Below are 18,102 nucleotides of genomic sequence, written 5' to 3'. Positions count from 1 at the left end.
AATTTTGGGGAGAAGTGTGAGAGCTCTGGGGTTTACAGCTTGCTTACAGGGATAATGGATGATGATGATGATGATGATTTGGCCAGCTTGCTGGAACTCAGAGGGGAAAGTGCTTTTTCTTACAGTTTTTATGCCTGGACAATGCTCTTGGGAACACAGTGTGGTCCTTGGGGTGTCCTCTGCAGAGCCTGGACTTCACTGAGCTTCTGGGTCCCTTCCCACCCAGGATATTCTGTGATTTCTGTGGTTTGCTCTCAGTGGAACAGTGCAGACATTATTTTGTGTGCGTTCAGATGATGTGAACTACAGAATGTGCATGAAAGTACATTTATACCTTTTTCCAGGGTTTGAGGGCGGATATCAATATCTGCAAGATGTGACAGCATTATCTTCTGTTGCTACAGTGAACAGTTCATCACCAGCCTCTAAAAAAGGGGGATGAATTGGATTCTTTCCCAGTCACTCCTGCAGAGTTTTTCCTGTGGGGTCAGCAAGCCTTTGGGCACACATGTGACACAATAAGTGGCGCTGCTGTCACCCTGCCTGCCTCCTCACAAAGCCAAAATCCTTGGATTGTCAGCCCAGCCCACGGACAGGGTCTGTGCTGCTGCAAATTCCATGGATATGAACGGAGGGGCTGCTTCTCCGGCTGCCTCTGAATTCAGTTTACAAGGCAGTGAATTGGAACAAAGCCAGAGACATCCCTGAGTGTCAGAAATGGGATCTTTGAAGTGATTCTGGATGCACAGCCAGCCAGGCAAGTTCGGTCCCTCTTCAAAGTCATGATGCAAGTATTGTAATGCAGATTACATCGATTTGCTACCAGTGGCTGGCAGCTCGCAGGAGTCTTTTCAAGATTCTCCACAGCACCCATGGAATAAAGAGCTCTCTGCATGAAAAGGAAGCTGTATTTTCATGCAGATGACAGCTTGAAAAAATAGTATCAATGTTATCATAGATGTAAGGCAAAATTCAATTTTGTGTAGTGGATTTTATGGCTGTGTCAGGGTTCAGCTAACAGCACAAAGAGAACTTACATTTGGCACTCGAGGACATGGTTTAATGGTGGTGCTGGGTTGATGGTTGGACTTGATGACCTTAAAGGTCTTTTCCAACCTGAATGACTCTCTGATTTTATGATTTAAGCTCATAAGAAATGCTGCTGGCTGGAACACCTGCTGAAGTGCTTGTTGATTATTTGTTTTGTAATTAATGTATCACAGAGAGGCAGCAGAAACGCTGACTTGCAATATCCCCACAGCAAGTTCGCTGTGGATCTGAGCTCTCCTTGGGCAGGACTGGTGTGCAGGTGTTTGATGAATGGGAGTAGACAAGATTCTACAATAAATACCTGAAATACCAAAGCCATGACTACTGAAGCATAAAAGGAGTGCTGCACCAGGCCATAATTCAAAGCAGCATTCCATTTACAAATGGAATAAGAGTAATAGAAAAGATTAACTTTCATAGGGAATTACAGTTTGGGTGTGTGGAAGTGCCTGTTTTTATGAAGTGCTGTTTCTTACAGGCTTTATGTTGCTGCATCAAAGTTACCAGAATGATTTGAGGCTGCAGCTCCTTTCAGTGATGTTCTGTCACTGTGTATCAGTGCTCCCAAGGATTGCTTCCCACTGGGACCAGGTTTTTGCAAAGATTTCTCTGTGTGTTTAAAGCCTAACCATAATCCAAGCACTGGAAACTGCAATGTGAGCTCTTTTTATTTGCATGTAAAGGCACCTGCAAGCCTTTGGGATTACACCTGAACACTGGCTACAGCTGGATGCACAGATTTGCAGATTGGACGAATGTTCTCCAAAATCTGCTTCTGTATGGAGGAGCTGGAAGTGTTTTAGATTTGTTGAATGCCATAAAATATGCCCTGGCCTCTCCAGCTCCTCATTGTCTAAGGACAAAGGAATGCAATGTGCAACCATGGCAGGGACACCTTCCACTGTCCCAGGCTGCTCCAAGCCCTGTCCAGCCTGGCCTTGGACATTCCAGGGATCCAGGGGTAGACAAATCTGCTCTGGGCACCCTGTGCCATGGTCTGCCCACCCTCACAGGGAGGAATTTCTTCCTAATATCCAATCTAATCCCTCCCACCCTCAGCTTAAGGCCATTTCTGCTTGTCCTATCTCTTCAAGCCCTTGTGAAATGTCCCTTTGCAGCCTAGACAAGAGTCCCTGGACAATACCAGTCCTGCAGTCTTCGTTGTTTGCTTCCTTCCTGATGAAACCTCCCAGCCTAATAACCCATTTAAAACAAACAAACCAAACACACAAAAAGGAACCTGAACCCAAAACACAGGCAGGATAAAAATCTCATTGCTCAAATGACGTCCATCCAAAAATAAAATCAAAAATCAAATGTGATTATGCAGGGGAAAGGAAGAAAGCCAAATCTTTGCTCTGCTTCTTCCTTCCTCTTCAGGAACTTCTGCTCCACGTCTGAGCTCTGCAGAGTTGTTTAAAACACCTGTCCTACAAAAGTTGCTGTCACATCTCTAATTTTGGATGTGATAGATCACATCTCACAGCTTTAATTTTCCTGTGTGAGCTCGAGGCCTATCAAAGCTGGAGCGAGGCACGGTGAGGAATCTCCCTTGCAGATCCCTGCGCAGAGGGCCCGGGCCGTGATTGCTGCCTGGATTTCAGCTGCCCCTCGGTGCCATTACCCACAGGACAGCTTTATTGCATCCCCAGCTCTGATCACGAGCTGTCAGCGGTGCCCAGGAGCAGGAGTGACATCCCCAAGCTGAAGAGGGAGCGGCTGTCACAGGGAGACAAGGCTCAAATGCCACCGAGGCTGCAGTGGCGGCCAGGCCGCGGCCTGCGGGGATTTTTGTGTTAGCGGGGTCCCTCATGGCAGGGAGGAATGAGGAATCTCACTCCATGTCCTCAGAAGGCTAGTTTATTATTTTATGATACTATATTATATTAAAGACTACTATACTATACAATACTAAGGAATACAGAAGGATGCAGACAGAAGGCTAAAAGATAGTAATGAAAACTCATTACTCTTCCCAGAGCCTTGACCCTGATTGGCCATTGAGTCAAAACAATTCACATGAAACCAATGATTGTTTCATTGGTAAACAGTGTCCAACCACATTCCAAAGGAGCAAAACACAGGAGAAGCAAATGAGATAAGAATTGTTTTCCTTTTCTCTGAGGCTTCTCAGCTTCCCAGGAGAAGAATTCTGGGCAAAGGGATTTTTCCAGAAAAGATGACTGTGACAGGGAATGTCACACACGGGACTGCTGCTGCCACCAGTGATGCCTTGGCATTTCAGCTTTTGTATTTTTTCCAAATCCTGTACTGCTTTGGTGTATAACTGAACTCCTCATAAAGTGTTAGTTACTGTCTTCACATGTTGGTCAGACACAACGATCCTGCTGTGTGCTGAGCTCTTGCATGACTTAAAACCCAGACTGGAAGCCCTTAACATGATGGACCACCTCTAAAAATTCTAATTGAGCTGCACACTGTAATAGATTGGGGGAAATGAGGTAAAACTTTATCAGTAATCTTCGTGCTAACTGCATTAAATCTCAGGGTATATTTATAAAGGCAAGGGAGGATATTAGCAAAAAGATTTATCCAACAGTGAAGGGTTTTTTCCCCATTAACCAACTTCTAAGTTTCAAAGTTCTTGCAGTTTAATTGGAGATAGTGGAATTTAGGAGAAATAATTATAAACATGACTACACAGGCAATATGCTGCTATTAAGCACAAAATACAACAACTGTTTGTTTGGGGCTAGTAATTGAACCAACACAATGGGAGAAAATTCAAATAAAATTAACTTTCATTGGAAAATGGGAAAACGATAATAAGGAAATTTTGAACAAACTGTCAAAGGCTTAATCTGACTGCCATTGAGAGGAGCATAAATAAATGGAGCAAGAACAGAGAGACAACTAAAACCAAGTGGCCTTATAGAAGGTTAGGGGTTGTTTTTCTCAAGGAAAAGAGAGAATTTAATGTCTGAAGTCAAAGTTAGACTCAATCAATACATTCAGGGCTCTTGAGAAATTTTGAAAATAGTTTCCTACTTGTAGTGATTTAGGGCAGTCAGGCATATAAAAAGATTGAATTGGTTGTGAGAAATCAATGACCTCCCTCCAACATCCCCCCTCCAAGATTCCCACTGAAATGAAAACTTGCCAATTACAATGGGAGTTTTGATAAGGCCAACAGGAGAGGGATGTTCCAGACTCGAAGAAATAGCATTTGAAATGTAATATCTGTTATTTTTTGTGCCATTAGGGTTTGAGACAGAAGCCTGCTGAACATCTTAGCTCAAAACCCCAGCCTCTGTCTCCTGTGGCAGATTAGGGGTGGTGATGCAAAGCAAATAAGCAGAGTTTACACCTGCATGGGATAATGATTCTCCATCTTCCAGGGATGTCTGCAGACATTTGCTCCCCACCCAGGCAGGTACCTGAGCTGCTCCTTCCTGGCAGCCTTTGGAACCCCCTGTCAGAGCTTCCTTTGGGTAAAATGCGATGAAAAACCCCTCATTAGGTAAAATAAAGACAATGGATGATTGCCCTTCACCATTTAACACCAGGATCACTAGTTTCTAATTCTTTCACCATGATGGTCTGTCTTGTGCCATGCCAAGCACACAGGTATTGTGGGGTAGATCCACTGATGTGGGGAGCTGGTGCTGGCTCTACAGTTCCTGGGGCTTTTAACTCCTCCCCTGGGATGAATTTCCTGAAGGTGTGCATTGGTTATGCTCCTGTGGGGACATTTTCCAGTTTATTTTCACCTGAGAGGAACCAACTGGTGCAATGTGAGAGTTGGCCACGATGGGAAGAGATGGATGGGATGGGGGATTCAGTTTGGTGAGTGCAGAAGGGAGGTCCTGGCTTACAGAGCCAGGTGCAAACATGGAATGCAGGTCACCATAACACTGCACTGCCCTTTTCCAAGCCTCTCCCCCTTTTCCATACCTTCTCTTTTCCAATTCAGGCATTTCAGTTGGGGCAGCATCCTTTCTTGACTTGCTGCTATGGCCACTTGCCAGAATATCTCCCCGAGGACTCTGAAGACAACCAAGCTCTTGGAGATGAACCTGTCAAACCTCCACATAAGCACAGGTAGAGAGGATCCCAAAAAATCCTGATTGCCATGGCTTCCTGCAAGCACCCAGTGATTCCTCCTAAAGGCCAAGCCCATTCCCTCTTCTCTTGCCTTCCAAGAGCAGTGTTTGAGGGAAAGGCCAAGCAGCTGTGCTTACAGGGTCTCACAGAGATCCCAAAAAGCTGATAATCAGGTTTGACAGTCATGTCATAATTGTTAACAATGGTACTGGAGACACGCCAACAACCTCACACTCTGCTGCTGCTGCTTCTCTGGCTGAGAGGAATTGCTCCACAAGTGCAAGTCTGCAAACCAAATTTGACATCAAGGGATGTTTCACTGGGAGGAAATGTAGAGCACTGGGTTGAGTTGCTGCCAGATTACACAGCAGACTCGCAGGGCAAAGTAGTGAAAGAGAAGAGGCTGCAGTGACACCACATTAATATTTGGTATTTCTGCTCTCTGTGCACTCACACTTATTATGTTGTTAAGGCCTTTAGGAGCCAGATGGAGAGCCTGGCAGGCAGGTTTGGCAGAGGCTGTTGGGCATGCTCTGCTGGGACAGCCAGCAGTGATGGATTCACGTTGGCTGCTGTACCTCACCCCACGAAAGGCTCTGCTCTTCTCTGCTCCTGATACACCACGCCGAGAAAAGTTTCCAAAAGTGTGATTTGGAGCTCCTTGTGCTCCTTCCTGCACAGCCATCTGTCCTGGTTAACATGCACCCAATAATGTACCTGCCAGAATAAATCACAGCAAATGATACTCTTCCATGTGGGTGTCATGAATTTCAGAGCTCAAGGTTCTGGGATTGTTTCAGGCCGATGGAGGGGACCAGCTCCTTGTGAAATTTGTTGACCCTCAGACAGCTATAACTCTTAGCAACCTTCACTGTGAAAGGAATCAAAATACAAATCAACACCATAAAAAGTGACACATGAGAACGCTGTCCTTTCTGCCTGTGTTTGTAATTCCTTCTCAATGGCTCTATTAGAACTCGTATCAGCAAGCCCATGCAGATCCCTGCACGAGCTGTTAATGATTATAGACTGTTGTTTACCTTATCAGGGAAGCTGTCAATAGGCCTAGTTAATGAATTTTTTTTTTTTCTTGTCATGGGCATTTTATTTAACAGTTTATTAACTCCAAATCCAATTCACTAGAGGTCTTGGCAGAATTCTAGAAGATATATTATACATATGCTCATGCTTTCTTCTCTATTTAGACAATTTCTGGTCCAGAATTATTACATCAATTTCCCAGCAGTGCAGATACAACTCTGACCACTCCAATTATCTGCCTGCTCCACAATACAGCAGCTGTAACTTCGAGCCATCATAAAGAAGTTTATTAATTTAGCTCCAGCTGAGTGCCAACCATTTCACTGCAGTGCAACAGAAAGTGATCTGCCCACAGAAGAAATCTTGCCCTGTTCCTCTCTTGGCTTTTCTAAAAGGACTTTACAAAATTTGCAAGGATGAACAGTGGCTCCAGTGCAGAATCTGCATGGAAGCTTCCCTAAATCCCTGCAAGAACGAAGGAGTATTTCAAGTGAGAAACTGCTATTTTTTGAGCCTCAGAAGTCATGTTTGCTGGGGATGCACCAGCACTGAGGCTCTTTTTTCCCCTCATTTTGAAGGGCTGGAATTTGTTTGTTTACACTTTTGGTGTGTGCTCTTTCCCCTTGAGTCAGCTTTTGCTGGCAACTCTGAATATAAACCTCCAAATTCACTCCTAACCATATTCTTCTCAAGAATGCTCACAAACTTAATATCCTGAGCATTGGATACACCTGACCTTCAGACAAAATTGGGTTGAATTTCAACTGACCACTGTGCTCTGGGGCTGTCACCTGGGATGTCCAACAGCCTGGCAGGAAGGAGCAGAGCTGCAGCAAAAAGAGATGTTTAGAACAGATAAAGCTGGAGTGTAATGGACAGTCTATCATGGAGGAGTCATCTGCAGAGCACCTGGGGATCACAGAGCTGGCCCAGGTCTGAGGAGAGGGAAGGGAAGGGAAGGGAAGGGAAGGGAAGGGAAGGGAAGGGAAGGGAAGGGAAGGGAAGGGAAGGGAAGGGAAGGGAAGGGAAGGGAAGGGAAGGGAAGGGAAGGGAAGGGAAGGGAAGGGAAGGGAAGGGAAGGGAAGGGAAGGGAAGGGAGAAAAAGCTCCTCAGCTGGATCAAATGAAGTAGCCACCCAGGAAAGCAAGGAGTGAGGCAGGGACAGCTCTTGTAGGGTTGTCAGCCAGGCTGTAACACCTGGTTGTGTGTAACCTCCAGCATGATCCTCACTCTTCATCCTTCACATGACAGGAAAATTCCCAGGGATTTCCTAAGCCAGCTGAGATTGGTCTGGGATGCAAAGGGATTCTTTTGCCTGCTCTCTATGTTTGGAATGGATTCTGTACCTCCTGAATTACTGAAGCAAAACAAAATTCCCTGAGCTCATGGCAAGCCCAGTGCTGCAGCAAACCCAGCCACTGAAGCTGAGCACGTTTTGCAGGTGAGGTTCTGCTGTCTGTTTGAAAATGTTAGTTGTCATGGGCATTATGGTACAATTCCAGCCATCTCCTGTCAGCTTGAATTGCTGTTGGTCAAACACCTGTAACCCCAAACTCAGAGCCTGTCACTGAGTTACAGAAAACAGCTGCCAAAACTGGCAGCTTAAATACCATCACTCCATCAGCTGGGCACCAGCCGAGGGGAAATGCCAAGGAAATGCTGCTGCAGGGCCAGGCAGGAACAGCACAGCCAGGACAGAGCTTTGGGGATCTTTGGGGCTCCTAAATGCATTCCAGTCAGGGTGCAGAGCCCAGGACAGGGAACTGGGACTGACTGGGAGCAGGTTTGGTTTCCTTGCTTTGAGAAGTCACGCACAAACCCCTGGCAGTCAGTGGAACACAGGACCAAAATCTCTGATTAGATTTTCTGCTGAGTAGGGGGAGGAGGAAAAAAAGGCAATTCCTCTGCAGTGCTCCCAAAAGAGCCAGAAGTGACCCTGCAGAGCCAGGCTGCTGCCCAGGGTGAAGGGCACACTCCATTTCACAGGAATATCAAACATGTTTGGCAGTCAGGTCTTTTTCTGAGCTGAGAGTGAACTGTTGCACTTCATGGATGGTTACTAGTGCAGATGTCTGGGGTTATGAAAGAGCAAAGATAAATTCCTGATCTTTAGGCAAGGCAAAATGGAGAATGGAGGAAAAGAGAGCTTCTCTCAAGTGTAATAAGGAGCAAATGTGAAGCAACTATTTGAAAATTGCTTCAAAGCCACTTAAGTCAATGAGAGGTTTGATTTCCCACTCATTCCAGTAAGCTTTTAATCAGGCCAATAAAGGGGAGACAGAAACAGACTGGTGGAAATTAGAGAGGTGTAATCAAAACACGTGTATCCATTTGGAAATGGGACATAAAATGGACTTTTCCCTTTACACCATGTTTAATGCTCATGCTTCTGAAGATATTTATTTAGAAAACCAATCAGATTCTCGTTGGCAGTGAACATAATAATCTAATAAGTTTTGCAGACTTATATGGAATGGTAGCTATAAAAGACACCACCTATAAATTAAGGTTCAAAAGGTGAGACAGAAACAGAATATTAAATAACGGCACCTTTCCCTAAGTTGAGTTAACTGTTCCAGCAAAATTTATTGCCAATCTGGCTACAACATCTGCAGGACTAAAGGAATTGTAAGAGAAAAATGAAACTTGTCTTCCTGCCAAAGTTTGGAGAGGCTTAAACAGAAATTAATATCCATAAGAAATCCTGGAACATTTTTGAAAAATTATCTGCCTGGCAAATCCTGCTGCTTTTCAGAGAAATAAAAGCATTTTAAAAGGCATCTTTCACAGTGCAGCACAAACTTGCTCCACAGAAACGATGGTGCTTTGATACAACTGCTTTCAAATGCCGTCCCTGTGGTAAGGTAAATTTATGCTAATCACTCTTATTTCTGTCAAAACAAATCGGATGCATTCTCTACAGAAACACACACCAGGCCCTTGTACCCTCCCAGAACGTGGCACATGTTGGTGCTGAGGTAAGGGATGTGGATGATAATGCAGAGGCACATCCACATGAGCAGGTTCAAGGTGACACTTGAGGACAGTGCTCTCCTCTGGGCCATAAATCCTCTCTCTGGTTTGTGTTCTGGAGGAGAACTGCCACAGCAGCTGAGATGGGCTGCAAAGTCTAAAAATTCATCAACACTCACCCATTTTTGCCTAGAAAATATCCAGCTGCTTATAGTTAAACATGCTAATGGCTCTTCCTTTCAAATTCTGGAATTCTCCATTTCCTTTTAATTACTAGATTGTAAGAGATTAGTGGCACCAAGAATTCAGTCACTCAATGAGATACTGCTTCTCTTTTTATCACTGAAATCTGATGCCTACAGCCTGCAATATTTGTGATAATAGACCATGGAAAAGAAGATAATCTATAGTGTTACATTTTTAAATCTGAATTCTCTCTCCTCTCGGGGCAGCTCTCAGAGAACTGGGCTCTCTGGGCTGTTCCTCATTAGCAGGAGGCACATGTTGGATTACCAAGCAACACTGCACTTGCTGAGGGAGATATCCAAATTCCTGCCTTGGGGTGCAATGCCAGCACTGCCTGCACTGTTGGAAAACCTGGGTTTAAAATGGCAAGGCCCAGAGAAGAACATCAGTTGCAAACTGAATCCCAGTACTGGGCAAGGGTAAGGGGCTGAAATGCTGAATTCATGACCTAGAAAAGAAATTTTGATTAAGCAGAAGTTGATGAAGGACCAGAAACCAGGATTAAATCAACTCATGGATGGGAAAAGATACAGCATTTGGACAGCATGGACTTCTCCAACACATGGAGCACTCTTCACTCCTGCTCAAACTGGGAGAAATCCTTGCACAGCATTTAAGGATCGTCAGGACTGTGAACAATGATTTCTGTTCGTAATGCTTTGGTTGTTATGACACCTTCTGGCTGTGGATTTCAGCTAATTACAGTAATTGCTTTATCCACAGCATCTTTAGCTCTGGTAAAGACACCACTATCCCATTATCCATAAGCATTTCTGCACAGGGCAAGTTTGAGTTCCCCTGTGCCCAGAAGGAACATGTTTGGATTTTTCTTGCCAACAGAGCATCAGGGATAGATCCAAGGTGCTTCTTGATTCTGAGATTTCAAACTTGCACGGTCCTTATCTGTAAATAAGTCCCTCATGCATATTTGATTGCTGCCTTCGGTGGCAATATCCCTGCCTTTAATGTATGTGCACATTGTGCAGTTGCTGTGGGAACTGTAACTTTGAGGTTTCACAATTTAAAAAACAAAATAGAAAGAATGTATTTATAGCCTTTATTTATTTGGCTTACGAATCAACATGTTAATATTGATGCAATGGAAGAAGAAAGGAAAACAAACTTCTCAACAGAAAGCGCAACATCAAACACTGATGTTTGTTTTCCTCTTCTGCAAAGTTCCCACAACAGCAAACTCACAGCAGAAAGGGAAAGAATTATAAACCAAGGGCCAGACTAAAGAGGAGAAAGCAAGCTGCAGAGAGCAGCTGAATTAAGCTCTTAGAGATCAAGTTTTACCAGTCACAGGTGACACTGCCCAAAGATGCTGTGACACATCCCAGGATTTGCCATCCCCAGGTGCTCTCCCAGGAGCCTCGATGCTCAGCCTGCTCCAGGCTGCTCAGGTGATCACAGCACTGCTTTCCACAGTCATCCTGAGGTCTGGCTGGGCACAGAATGTGGGATCTAGGTTTGATTGTAGGTTTGGGCTTATCTGAGGTGGAAAACAAACTGTAGGAACACATCAGATCCCTCATTTTTCACCTTCTGTAAAATGTAGTTACAGTCCGCAGATTAAATGGATACCAGACCACACGGATCAGAGAAGAAAAAAAATAATTACATCCCAGAAAACTTAATAGTCAGCAGATGAAGGGGCCAGTGTGCCAGGAGTTGCCATCCCCAGGTGCTCTCCCAGGAGCCTCGAAGCTCAGCCTGCCCCAGCTGCTGAGGTGATCACAGCACTGCTTTCCACAGTCATCCTGAGGTCTGGCTGGGCACAGAATGTGGGATCCAGGTTTGATTGTAGGTTTGGGCTTACCTGAGGTGCCTTGAGGGGTTTGTCAGACTGGCACTGGGACTGGGGCTGGTCCAGCTGCAGCCTCACCACAGGACGAGCTCAAATCACAGGAATGCTGTGAAGGGAATAGAAAAGTCCCCTCTCAGGTGGCTCTGTGGGGTGAGCCTGTTCTCTCTGAGCCTGTGGTGAAGTCAGAAGAGCAAAGCACCGTGATTCATTTATTACACCAGGGAATTTCAGGGAAGGATCCAGCTCGATCCCTCTCTCCCTCTCAGGGCCAGGCCACTTTAGCACTTCCCTCTCAGATGTCCTTTACCTGCATTCCCACCACGGGAGTTATAGCCACAGAAAATGCCTGATTTCAACAAAATGTGGAAGGAAGGGAAAATCTTTCCACTCTCACTTCACAGAGGGCTGGGATTGTGCCAGAGACAAGGAGCTGGGCAGAGGAATGGGGCAGCAGCTCTGGTGTGTGGATAAAGTGGAATGAATATCCATGAGATCCTGATTGAACCACATGTAACCAAGAGCCATCAAGCCCTGGGCACTCTGACTAATTGCTGTGACCAATTAATAAGTTGGGAGTCCACTTAGTGAAGCCAAACTGCCCCATGCAGCTCTTTGCAAGAGCAAGGAATGAACTTGTCTGCAACACTGCCTGAAGGTGGAGAGTTTGGTTACCAGGCTGAGGGGTGGAGATCATGGCAAAATAATTGGTTTTCTTCTCTGAGATAGTCTTGTGATACATAAAAAAAATATTTTGCCTTTCACTGATTCACCAAAGACACACAGTAGATTTCTAACTTAGAATATTAAGGGATTTTTTTTTTTTTTTTGTCCAGAAAAAGGCTCTGCCATAAAGCTAAACATGTTTGGAACACACAGCAGTTCAAAGCCACAGTGATACCTGAGACACGAATATTTATTCCTACTGTGACAGAACTCAGCACAGAGAAGTTGGCAGGAAGAATTCTGCTGTAAGCACAAGTCCATCCTCTGCTCTCCTGTGTGATTACAGCTCATTTGGGCAGTGTCGTTTTCTCTGGCAATGAAGCCCTTAATAACAGCCTGAGATTTCTGAAGGCTGACCCCGTGCTATTTGTACCCACCTCATCTCCAGATACAGGTCCTTATGAATAAAGCCACCTAGAGGGGACATGATAACTTAATTCTGTGATTAATGATTTGGATTCTGCTGGTAAACAAACTCCTTCCACTGCAGAGGGACAATGCTGGAGCCAAAGAAAGGGGCAAGAGTACACTGGCCCCTTCATCTGCTGACTATTAAGTTTTCTGGGATGTAATTATTTTTTTTTTCTTCTCTGATCCGTGTGGTCTGGTATCCATTTAATCTGCGGACTGTAACTACATTTTACAGAAGGTGAAAAATGAGGGATCTGATGTGTTCCTACAGGCTGGATAAAAGTGTGGAGCTGGCTCCCAGCACGGGGCTGCTCCCCACAGCTCGTTCAGATATGAACATTATTGCCACTGTGCTGAATGGCTTCCACATTATGGCATAAATCTGTCAATTAGGATTGCAATTAGCATCCCTGACTAATCCTGCCCATGCTGGGAAGTTGCAGCATGCGAGTTCCTCTCCAAAGGGGATGGTTTTGTTTCTTCATTATTCCATTTTAGTGCCAGCTGACAACTGCAGCAGTGGGGGATAGGACAGAAAAACGAGTTTTCTTTTAAATGGGAGGTGAAGGGCTGATTAGAAGGGTTTCAGCAGAGGGTGAGGTCTTGCCTGTCCTGTATCACATGAAATTCTCTATTCAAATTCACATTATATATCAAACCCTACAGATTTCCTTTAAAATGAATGCTCCAGATTTACTTTAAAATGAATTCTCCAAAGTTGCTCTGAACTTCATGAAGGACTTTGTCCCACAGCTTTGCTCTCATGGTCTCTGATAGCACAGCTCTTGAAAGTCTCATAAAAATGAAGTTGTTCTTAGCTGTGTAAACACACTCTTCCTCACCATCATATTCTTCTATATCAAAGCCTTTTTATACTCTCTTAACAGTGCAAACAGATTTTTATTTTAAAAATAATATCTGTAAGCATTTAATGTGCTAAGATTTAATGATGAAAATAATCCAGTATTCAAATGTGACTAAAACATAATTCAAAAAACCCCAAGGAACAACAAAAAGTCCATTTGAGCACAGTGTTTTGGTACAACATCTGGAAACAAGGGATTTCTTTCTCTTTCTTCATGACTTTCTTTATGCCAGTAGAGGGCACAACTGTTTAAATCACATTTATTTCACACACAGTGGGACATAATAGAGGCAATTTAAAAATTCATAGGGAAAAAACCCCATCTATTTCCAATAATGAAAATTTGGTGGCATTTTCCTGTATTATCCAGAAACTGCTAATTACAAAAAGGATGTTATTTAAATGATTTTGCATTCCACAACTGCAAGTGTTTGAGTGTTTTTGTCGAGTTCACTATCAGAAAGCAAATTTTTGGGCAATGGGATTAAGGGAACAAAAGATAATGAGATGGAATTGCACGTATAGAATAAAAGCAGTATTAATTTAAACCCAAACCCCATTAATTTGCTGCTTTTAAATAATAGGAGTTGGAATGTTTGTGACTTTTTAATCAAATTTTATATAAAAACTTGGTAAACTTTCTGTACAAATCACCTCTGCAATGGGAAACAGAACCTTGGGGTAATTTTTCATTGTATTATTCCACCTGACATCCATGTAAAGGGAATTAGAGAGGCTTGGGATAAACCATGGGCTTGAAAATGACAAAACAGCAGTTCTACTTTTCATGCATAGCTTAGGATCCTTTCATCCCAGAGTTTATTTCTGGAAAGGCTTTGAAAAATCCTCAAGTCAATAGATTAATAGCTTACCTGGAATTGTAAAGGAAAAATTAATTAACAGAAAGAGCATCCAGTGGGACAAAGTTTAATAAAACACAGGAAAAAAAACCTAGTAACTTGTTTTCTTCCACTTTCTGGCCAGCATCTCTAAATTTTTGGAGCCAGCTCTGAGCAGGGTTTCAGTGAGTAGAAAACCTGATATTGGATTGATTCTAATGCTGAAATTAGAGATGTTATCTTCCAGCCAGCCAGCACTCTGCTGTCAAGGAAAGTTTGACAGAATTATTGAAGAACGTGGAAAATTGCCAGCCACGGATGGAATTGGTGTTTGGGAGAGGGGCACAAGAAGAATCAACAGCAAGGAATGGGAAAAAATATATTATCAACCTGAATTCTCTTAGAATCTTCCTTTTATTTTAACATTCTCCAAGTATTTTAAAGTCTGCTTTCAGTGTGTTAAGGTTCACAAGTGCCCTCACTCTGAGCTGCAGGAACATTCTGGCTGGAGGTCACTGACATGCTTTTTTTCTTATTTTTCCTGCTCAAAGACATTTGCATAGGGTCATTTGTATTCATTACTAATGCAGAGTTTTCCCATCAGGGTATTTATAGATCTCAAAATTATTAATATTTGATTTAGGGAAGTATTCTTAACCTGGACAGGCATTAAGGCGTGTGTTTTCATGGAGACAAATGTAAATAGTGGCTGAAATACTTCACCAAATCCAAGCTCCTGGGGCCCTTTTTTTGCCTTATTTATCTCTCAGGTAGCCTGGTTTTCATTTTGTTCCTTTCCAGGTCACTGTTATTTATGCTCCTTGTTTTATCTGGCTGCATCTGATCCTGCTGGCAAAGGATTAAATGCATTTACCTTCTCTTTCCCTCAGACATGTTTGGGATGCCTGAGCTAACTCATGAATGAAAGTGCATAATGCTGAAGCCTGAACCTACTTTATTATATTAACATTTAAAGTGTCAGATGATTTTAAAGTTCTACAGAATTATTCCTTGGCTGCATGGAAGGTGCTGTGGAAGAAATGGCTGAAGGGATGAAGACAGCTCCTGGTGTTTGGCTGACATGAATTCCCCAGCTAGGAGGGAAAGTTTTGGAAAAAAACTAAAATCTGGCATCACATTTGCAAGCAAATATTGTCCCATTACAGAAATCACATTAAAAATATGAGTAAAGTTCTTTGGAGCAGAATGAAAAATCCCTGGGAGCTGCTGTTCCTCCTCTCCTCACAGTGCCAGTGATCACATTTCAGAGCACTTTTCAGGAGTATTTCTTTGCTGGCCAAGTACTTCCTAACCACATTTCATTGGCAATGCCTTCCTGTGCTTTGGTTTCTGTCTTCACCTCCTGAACAGCAAATTCAGAGTCATTTTTTGGATTCATTTATCCTCTGTGGGCTCCCCTCCTCAAAAGTCAGTTTGAGCCCAGGAAAGGAGTAATTTCCCCTCCAGAGAGAACCTCCTGCCCTGTGAGAGCTCCTCAGCCCTCTAAACAAAATATCTCATTTCTTTAATAAACTAAGCTGAGCTTTTGGTGGAATTAAAACCTCTCATTAAAAAAAATGTTCCATATTTAGCAAACTTGAATAGTACATCAGGCAATTTGTTTGGAACAAAGGATGGCAGGGGTGGTGGGAATACAATTTTGTGTTTAATTGGATTTGATTAGGAAAGTTACACAGCCCATCACTCAGCTTCCAGGACAGCCATAAAATATCTTTGCCTTCCACTGAACTGCTGGCCAGGCCTCCAGGCATCAGCCTGGTTCCTGCTGAACACTTCAGCTCAAGGTTGCCAGTTAATGGGTAATGATAAGAACTGATCCCTTGCATTTTAATGGGTTTCACAAAATCAGGCAGAAGTACAGCAAAAAATAACTTGAAATACAGGGGAGTGATGGTATTTTAATGCCTGGTAGTTGCAGATGTTCAAATTACTGTAATGCTATTAAAATCTGTAGCTATTAATACACAAATATTTCAACGACACACAAAAGCAGAGTCAAAAAACCCAAGGCTGAAATAATGACAAAACTAAAATTGCCTGTTTATTGGAATTAGCCTTCAATCACTTCTTTCTAATGGTCAAGAGGCTGCACATCTGACAGCACCACTCTCATTGCTCTCCCTCCCAGAGTTCATAGATTGCTTTTATGCCTCCATCTACCTATATGTGAAATCATTTCCCCATTTTAATTTTCTTTCTCTGTGATTTCAAGATATTGTATATCAGTTTGCACTTGCTGGGCACTTAACCTTCCTATTATCATTTTCTTTCTGTGAGATGCTCTCCAGCACAATTGCACACAATCCACTTTCTTTGATGGCTTTTGGGATAGTCACTGTGGCCTGCTGCAGGTCCTGCCTGCATAAAGGACATTTCCATCCCCAGAACACCACTGGGGTTATCACAGAGGTGTAAACCCTGAAATGCAGATTCTGTCAGGGCAAAGGGAGGCTTCCAGTGCTGCTCTTTAATCCAGCCACAGAATTAATTTCCTTCATACAGCCAGAGCCACTCATTAAGCCTCCCCTTCTGGCCCTTCCCTCCTGCTGCTCCCAACACCAGTTGCACTCTCCATTTATTAGCACGAGCAGCAGCTCATGGAGGCAATGAAATGGGAATTTTGAGATGCTTGGTGATTTAATCAATTGGGTTCGATGCCAAAAGAAGTGTTACCATTGAATTCAGTGAAATTGGACCAGAGCTGTGCTGAGAACAGAATTATTTTAAGATAACACCTCCTAGGCCTGTGGGGAGCAGGATTGTCCAAAATCCAGCTGGCCATGGGCACGAGGAGCACGGCTGATGTTGGGGTCAGTGTTGGTGACCATGGACCAGGCAAGGGAGTGAATTCAGCTTCTCCTGTGGCACCACCACGCCAAGGAATCTCCCTTGGGCTTTTGATACAGATTAAAAAAAAAAACAAAACAGACAAACCCCCAGTTGTTACAGCTGACCTCAATGTTGAAATAAATGCACAATCCCTTAACTGGGCCTGCAGATCAAGGCCTCAGATTAGTTGGTATCAGTGTCAGCTTAAGGAGAGAAGTGTCACTTAAAAATTAGGAAGATTAAACTGACATTAAGCACTTTTCTGTAAATAAGAATCCCATAAGTATTACTGGAAAGAGTCGATTTTCTACTCATTTAACTGCATCCAAAGGATCCTATATTGTGACCACATATTTTTGCCATTGACACAATTATGCCTGAAAGTGTGATTGGAAAAGGTGAGCTACTCTAACCTTTATGCCTAGAAGGACTGAAAACTAAATTTTCAACAGGTTTTAAATTTATTTTTAATATTCTACTTTCTAGGCTGTTTCAGTTAATTGAAACTGATGGTGATTGTCAGTGGTAAGGTCAGACTAATGGTCTTTCATTGAGCCCCATTGGCAAAATCCCACTTTGGTAATGTCCTGGAGATGTTTTACAAACCAGGTTCTGCTTAAGCTTGAGGAGAGTTCCTTGGTATTTCTGCCAGTGGTAAGAGAAACTCTTCAAAAGCTAAAGCAGCTGGGAGAAAAACATTGATTTTTTTGTTTGTTTGTTTGTTTGTTTGTCTTTCTGGAGGAATTTATGGTGTATCTGAGTCTCCTTGTTACTAGTGGTTAAATTCCCATCTCAAATTTGAAAAAGACAAGGTTTGTCAAAGCAGGACACAAAAGTTATGTGGGCAATCCATGTGGTGAAAACGTGAACATGGAAAAACTGCTGGGAAAAGGACACAGCAACTAAAGCAGAGAACAGTCAGAGGGTGTAGTTAACAAGAAAAAGAGCTCAATTGATATTTTAGGTCTACAGCTGCCATCAGGATGGACAGGGTTAAGCCAGGTCTTCAAAACAAATTAGTAATTGTGAAGTTTAAATATGATCTTCATGTACCTGCTTACACCTGTGCAGGGTGTTTTTTCCCACTTTGATTCTTAGGAAGCTTTAATTAGACAACACTAGAGTCAAAGCATTGCTGTTCTTCACATTTAATTTCAGAGAGCTGTTGACAGTGATGTCTGAATGACAAGTGGAAATGGAAAAAAAATAAAAATCATTAGCTGGAAGGA

The 18,102-nt window shown here is 43.2% G+C and overlaps 1 long non-coding RNA gene across 1 annotated transcript; it reads left to right on the top strand.

The window, feature by feature from the left end:
* The first annotated feature begins 2,040 nt into the window (after window positions 1-2,040).
* LOC135308208 (uncharacterized) lies at window positions 2,041-17,981 on the top strand. Its single transcript, XR_010368748.1, has 3 exons — window positions 2,041-7,089; window positions 7,408-7,597; window positions 14,914-17,981. It is a non-coding gene; the product is annotated as an uncharacterized LOC135308208 (long non-coding RNA).
* Window positions 17,982-18,102: the final 121 nt, after the last annotated feature.

Source organism: Passer domesticus, chromosome 9 (assembly GCF_036417665.1).
Source record: "Passer domesticus isolate bPasDom1 chromosome 9, bPasDom1.hap1, whole genome shotgun sequence".
Lineage (NCBI taxonomy): Eukaryota > Metazoa > Chordata > Aves > Passeriformes > Passeridae > Passer > Passer domesticus.
Note: the sequence above shows the minus strand (reverse complement) of the source record. Positions and strands in the feature narration are given on the sequence as shown.